The following is a 7339-nucleotide window of genomic DNA, read 5'->3' as shown; positions in this document are numbered from 1 at the left end:
TTGTTATCAATAAAAAAATAATAAGAGCTACATTCATTTTTTTTTTTTTTGTCACTGACTGTGTGCTAGGCATGACTCCAGGCACTTGTCTTATCGCTACTCACAACAAACCAGCAAGGAAGCTATTTATATTGGGATTCGTTTCAATTGTGAGTAATAGAAACCTAAAATGACAAGGGTTTAAACAAGAGAGAGTTCTATTTCTCTTGCATAAAAGTCCAGAGGTAGGCCGTCTGCGGCGGGTTTCACAGTTGAGCTTCACAAAGTGCTCAGGGACCTGAGCTCCTTCTCCCTTATAATTGGCCACTGGCTGCAATGCCAACAGAGAGAAAAGGGATGAAGAAAAAGGGGGCAGAGGCAATGTACCAGCTCCTTTAGGAAGATTTCTACTACATGATATTTGCCTTAGAGCTCACTGTCCAGAATTTAGTCACATAATCACACCCGGTGGATGACCCTGTGCCCAGCTAAAAAGCTGGGATTCTACAACATGGAGAAAGGAATATAAAATGTTCGGGGATAGCTTGATACCTTCTCTGCCACAATATTATTAACTCTATTTTATAGGTGAGGAATATGAGCCTTAGAACTATTAATTAAAGTCATCTGGTTAATGTTTTAGAGAAGATTTAAACCCAGAACTGCCCATCTGAAAGTCCTATGCTTTGGGGGGCAAGAGCAGAGGGGGTAGTGGTGGGAGTGGTAGTAGTATTTTTTTTTAGAAACCTAGTAACATTACCTTAAACATTGTCTCAGTTAGTTCTTGCCATGTAGCAACACGCCAAACTTAAACAATAAGCATTTATTGGATACTCAGCTCAAGAACCTTTAGTTCGAGCAGTTCTGCAGATAGGACACAGTCTTGGCTTAGAGGTAGGCAGGGGGCTGGTCTAGAATGAACTTGACTGTGACAACTTGACATCGCTCCACATAACCTCTCATCCTCCAGGGGGCCAGCCTGGGCTCATTCTTGTGACGTGGCAGAAGTTTAAGGACAGAAACATGCCCTGGCTTGTGTGGCTCAGTGGATTGAGCTCGGGCCTGTGAACCAGTCACCGGTTCAATTCTCAATCAGGGCACGTGCCCGGGGTTGCCGGCCAGGTCCCTCGTAGGGGGCGTGTGAGAGGCAACCACACATTGATGTTTCTCTTCCTCTCTTTCTCCTTCCCTTCCCCTCTCTCTAAAGATAAATAAATAAAATCTTTTTGAAAAACAAGAACAGAAACATGCAAGGCTTGTTTCAGCCTTGGGTTAAAAGCATAGGTTCAAAATTGGCTCAGTCAGGAGGCTATGGCTGTGTCCAGGTGGAACCTGATAGCACGGATTAGGAGGATGATGGAGAAGATAAGAAGTAAGACTATTCAGGAGATTTGGGTGATAACATCAATAAGCCAGTGTCCTGTGTCAGCTATGGGAAGTAAAGAAGAGGAAGATGTGGTGTAGTGAATATTTCACCCCTTCCGCACCCATGCTGTAGCCAGGGCCTCATGGTGGGCCGACTTTGGACTTGGCTATGCGGTGTGCTTCAGCCAATGACGGAAACAGAAACATCAATGTGCCATGCCAAGTCCAGGATTCGAAAGGCCTGGTGTGCTTCTGCTCTGCTTCTGAACCTCAGCCACCATCAGGAAAGGCACATGCCTGGACCGGCCAGCTAGGTGAGAGACAGGAGGAGCAGGGACAGCCCACGAGCCTCTAGCAAGAAGCAGAGCACCTGCTGCTGCTTCAGTGTAAAACCGAGCCCCGTCCGGGTCAGCCACAGTCCAGCTGACATCCAGATATGTAAGCGATAGTAAATTCATGTTTAAATTAATGAAAATTTGGTGGTGTTTGTTACTTAGCAATAGCTAACTAATACCGGAAGGGTCAACAATTACTCTTGGCCTTTAAGCTCACAAAACTAAATAAAGGGTGGTATTATTTCCTTCAGTGAACCCATTTCTTATCTCTAAACGCCTTATTTTTGCCCGACCCAATTTTCCCCGTTCCTTTTCTGACACATCTGTTTCTGTTATGGCCACTTAGTCCCTAGACACAAAGTTAAGCGGGAAGCTAGCTGGGAGGAGGGACGCGAGGGGGCTATGGGCTGAACTATGGGCTGAACTTGTCTGTGGGGAAGAAGACAAGACACAGGCTGGGAGCACGTGGGCATCTGCTCAGCAAGACATCCTGAAGACGGCTCGGGTGCTGCTCTGCTGTTGGCTTAGTTGAAGTTCACCGAATGACTCTTTTCCAAAGAGACTATATTTTAGCATAATAAGCAATCTTGAAAAAAAAATTACAAGTTCATAGTAAAGTAAGGGAATAATAGCAAGAACATCAACTGCTGTTGAACCCACATATTCTGCTCTTCCTCTTATGGGATGGAGCTGTGGCTGTCACCACCCCTAGGAGAGGCCCCCACACCCAGCCAAAGCCCCGCTTGTCTCCAAGGAAGGAGAATGAAACAGGTTGTGATCAGAGGAGATTTTTTCTCCTGTTGGCCCAGTCCAATCCATTTCTCTTCCCCTTGCAGAGACTGCAGGCTGAAGCTGATTTGCAAAAGAATTTCCACAATGTTTTTATTTGGACTTTGCTTTTAATAATTGCTATGGGTATAGACTATGGTGGGTACTAGAACAAAGGACGGAGGTGGGGTTTACCTATTAATATCTTTTTATACCCAAAAGGAGAGATTGCTTAAAACCACCACACGACACATGTTAAAACCTTACCTGCTGTCTTTTAAAGCGAGGCATATATCTATTACTTGACTGAGGATATTCTTGACACTGCTTGTTGTTCTCCACTGCCTAATAGTGTCATACCAGTAACCACTGGAAAGCTTGAGTGTCAGGCCAGAAGAGGGCCTTTGCCCTAACACAGTTCTCATGGAAGGAATTCCATTTGTGGAGGAAGAGAGAGAGAGAGAGAGAAGCAGGGAGCTGGCTCTGGAGGCTCGTTCCTATAGCTGAGCCATTGGTTGGGCTGGTTTTCATTAAACTCTGACATTTGACTCTGTTGCCTCTTCAGAATAAGGTCTTTTATAATTTCCCCCCTTTCCCCACATGGTTTCTGACCATCATTGGGTAAAGCAGAATTATTCCAATGGGTATTTGATTTTTCTTTGGAGGCCCCATTTTTAGTAAGCACACAAAAAAACTATTCATCCACATTGCTACCTTGCACTAAATGTTCTTTGTTAAGCTAAATTCTACAGGCTGGGCAGCATAAATATTCAAGAAAAAAAATTCATTGTACCGCCAGTTCTCAGAATCTGGCACTAAACAGTTCCCTAAGGTTTGTTTAAATAAGAAATGTATTAAAAGAGAGACATTTTTCAAGTGATGATGGCCTTAACCACAGAAGTCATATAGTTGAGTTCTGGTCTTTGTAGGAGCAATAAGGAGCTTGTCAGTGAAGCTTTCCTCCAGGGAGCAGGAAGATCTCCTCCGTTCAGAAGTTCTGCATCTTTTTGTTTTTCTATGGATAGCTTCAGCCTTTTCAGGCTTATCACATGTCACTACTTGAGGACAGAGTCAGAAAAAAGCAGCTGGAAGTGAAAATAATTTGATTTAAGGACTCAAATAGTTCTGTGACATCATGTTATTCAGCGACTTTCAATCAAGTTGATCTTAATTTTCTAGCCACTTGGCTTCTAATGAAATCTTGTAGAAGAACTTCAGCATGAAGGATTGCACTGGGCAGAGTTGGGCCAGGATGTTATTTTTCTGCGTTGCACACCCGTGATCTTGTCAGTCTTCCTTTCCCCCATCTTAGCTGCTGTCATGAGCAAAGGAGCATCCCCGAAATGAGCCACTCACACACGACCTTGTCTTTCCACAGTGCCCTCCATATTAGAGGAGACCTCCCCAATAAGCCAATAGAGTCACATACAGGTTACACACAGAGAGGGGGAGCTTACACAACAGGAACACGCAGAGTGATCATCCGGCATGAAGTACCCAGTCACTGGCGGCGACCCCAGATGAAGGGATGGGTGTTGGTATCAAGCCAGGCAGCTGCAGTGGTGGCATGTGTCTAGTGACCTGGAAGTCCAGCAGAACCCATGGTATAGTCAAGCTCCAGTACTGGGTGGTCGGAGCTGTGAGTTCTTATAGCCCACAGGGGTGGAGGTTCTACTTATATCAGGTTCAGATGGAATCATCCAAGTGTCCAGACTTGTGATTTAGGGCATTCCAGGTCCTTCCCAGGGGCATTCCTATCACACGCTGTTACCTCAGTCTTGACATAATACTTGACATAACAGTCATGGATGACAGTGACTCCATACTGGATTATTAAAAGCATTCAAAAAGCACGCTCTGCTCTTGCTCTATACAGCTGCCCACTCTGTGCTTCTTCCTCTCCTGCTCAAACCTCTGTTCATCCCCACCTCTTTGCAAGTCACTGCTCAGGTGTTAATTTAATCATAGAATTTATTATTATACTTCACATTCTGTTCTGAAGTATTCATAGATTATAGGATGATTAGCACTGACAAGGTCATTCATTCATTCATTCATTCATATATTCTTCACATATTTGTGCTTTGTGTCAGGCATTGCTCCAGGCCCTCAGTACTTTCCATTCAAGATTTTTTAGGGAGACTGATATGCAGAGAAGCTATTCTAACCCAGTCGAATACATTCTATAATGGATGTGTGAGCAGAGTACAAGGGAAGTGCAGAAGTAGGTTGTCACCCTGCTGGGGAGAAGCCTTTGAAGTCTTCCCAAAGCTGGCAGTGGGCAGATCATAATTCAGAAAACAGGTATAGGAATGATGTTTCCATTGGAGAACAGCATGTGCAAAGACATGAAGAAGCTGATGGACCACCAGTAGCTGAGTATTGCTGTAGAGATATTGTGAGCAGAGACACCACAGTCAATTTCTTTGAAATGGTGGGAAAACATCTTGAAAGACATGGAATGCCTTGCAAGGCAGTTTAGATTTTAGACTTAGTGACAATGAAAAAAATCATTGAAGACTTTTTAGTGGATATTTCATGTTGGAATGATCACTCTGGAACATAGGGGTACAAATGCGATAGGAGGAGGAATCAGTGAGATTCGATTGAAAGAAATCTAGAAAGAGGCAAGTCTAAGAGTCCAGGCACAGACAGTGAAGTTCTGAGCTGGGTCAGTGACTGGGCGTAAAGAGATGTTTAGAACTGAAAGAATAATAACTGGGCGGGGAGACAGAGAAATCTAAAATAAAACCAGGCTTTTCTGGCTTTTTTAAATTGGATGGATGGTAGTACCCTTCACAGTAGGAAATCTGCAAATATATATACAAAGAGCATTTTAGGGCTGAATGAAATGATGAGTTCAGTTGTGTTTAGGTTTGAAATGGAGCTAAGGATGGCAACTGAAGTGGAAGAAGTCTGAGAAGCGAAGGTCAAGGACAGAGTTGTGGGGTTAGTCCACACATTTAAGAATATCATTAGAACCCTGGCTGTTGTGTCTCAGCGGATTGAGCACCAGCCTGCAAACTAAAAGGTCACTGGTTCTACTTCTTGTCAGGGCACATGCCTGGGTTGGACTCCCCCAACTGATTGGTTGATGTTTCTCTCACACATGGATGTTTCCCTCCCTCCTTTCCCCTCTCTCTGGGGGGAAAAAAAAAAAAAAAAATATATATATATATATATATATATATATCTCACTAGAGATTATCTCCTCAGGTAGAATAGATTTTAGGCCCTACCCTAGCTTGTTAAGAAAGCCTGTTTTTAAAAACCTCTTTAGGGGATTCAGATAAGCCACTAGAGCTAAGAATCACATATCAAGACCCTCCCCATTCCATGGCGTTACTGGAGCCTAAGGTCCAGGGTGGGGCTAGGGTGGAGTAGAATGACTTTCCCAAGGTCACAGAGCTCTCTGGAAGCTGAGTGAGGCTCAGATTCCCAATCCGCTGTTGTTTTTCCCTGTTGCACTCAACTTCACCAGATTCCTTTGTCTTACTGAGATTTTAAAACCGCTGGGAATGGTCTGCACTTCTTTCCTCTGTTATAACATGCGATCACTTATAATAGTGTAGCTGGTCCGCCTGCTCTCTATCTATAAGTCTGCTTCTATTTTGCTTGTTAGTTCAGTTTGTTAATTTGGTGGGGGAGGGGGCTGGGAGGTGGAAGGATTGAGAAAAGAAAATAAAGCACTCTTGGACACAGACAACAGTGTGGTAATTGCCAGGGGTGGGGGGTGGAAATGGAAGAGGGTATAGGGGAATAAATGGGAATGGAAAAAGTACAATAAAAAATATATTATTTTTTCACCCTGGCTGCTGTGGCTCAGTGGATTGAGTGCCAGTGTGCGAACCAAAGGGTCGCTGGCTTGATTCCCAGTCAGGACACACGCCTGTGTTGCCAGCCATGTCCCCAGAAGTATTCATTAGTACAGCCTCCCACAATCAATTTTCCCAAAGATCTCAATTTTCTCAGTGGGCACTCCAGAGGCAACCACACGTTGATGTTTCTGTCCGTCTCTCTCTCTCCCTTCCCCTCTCTAAATTTACATAAATAAAATCTTTAAAAAAACTATTTTTAAAAAGAAAATGATAATAGCATAACTGGATGAGCAGTGGTTCTGACAGATTGAGGAAGAGATGTCTTTCACAAGTTCATGCCACTGGCTTTCTAACAATTCTTTCTTGTATAGCACCCTCATCAAAAGCAAAAACATATTACTGGTAGATCAATCTTATTATTCCACTAGCAGCTTTTTGTAGAACCTGGTCTTTGACCTAATATGTTTTTATCCGGACCATGGAATAAAAAACTTCCTGCAGTGCTTGCTTTGGCAGCATATAGGCTAAAACGAGAATGATACAGCGAAGGTTAGCATGGCCCCGGTGCAAAGATGACACGCAAATTCATGAAGCAATTTCATAGTTTTTTTGGTTTTATTTTTTAAAATATTTTATTTATTTATTTTTAGAGAGAAGGAAAGAGAGGGAGAGAAACATCAATTTGTGGTTGCCTCTCATGAGTCTCCTACTGGGGACCCAGCATGCAACCCAGGCATGTGCCCAGACTGGGAATTGAACTGGTGACCCTTTGGTTCGCAGGCCCGCGCTCAATCCACTGAGCTATACCAGCCAGGGCACAATGTCATATTTTAATGAAAAGGGAAATGACGATAAGGGAAAATGTATTTGCCAATGATACCTTGCATGAGGGTTTGATCTCCAAAATATGTAAAGAACTCATATAACTCAATATCAGGAAGACAAATAATCCAATTAAAAATGGGCAAGGGACCTGAACAGACACTTCTCCAAGAAGGACATACAGAGGGTCTATGACATAGGAAAGGATGCTCAACATCACTAGCCATCAGAGAGACACTAATTAAAACCACA

The 7339-nt window shown here is 43.5% G+C and overlaps 1 non-coding gene across 1 annotated transcript; it reads left to right on the top strand.

The window, feature by feature from the left end:
* Window positions 1-6765: 6765 nt before the first annotated feature.
* LOC112315802 (U6 spliceosomal RNA) lies at window positions 6766-6873 on the top strand. The gene has a single exon (XR_002975942.1). It is a non-coding gene; the product is annotated as a U6 spliceosomal RNA (small nuclear RNA).
* The last annotated feature ends 466 nt before the right edge of the window (window positions 6874-7339 follow it).

The sequence above is a fragment of the Desmodus rotundus genome, chromosome 8 (assembly GCF_022682495.2).
Source record: "Desmodus rotundus isolate HL8 chromosome 8, HLdesRot8A.1, whole genome shotgun sequence".
NCBI classification, from domain to species: Eukaryota; Metazoa; Chordata; class Mammalia; order Chiroptera; family Phyllostomidae; genus Desmodus; species Desmodus rotundus.
Note: the sequence above shows the minus strand (reverse complement) of the source record. Positions and strands in the feature narration are given on the sequence as shown.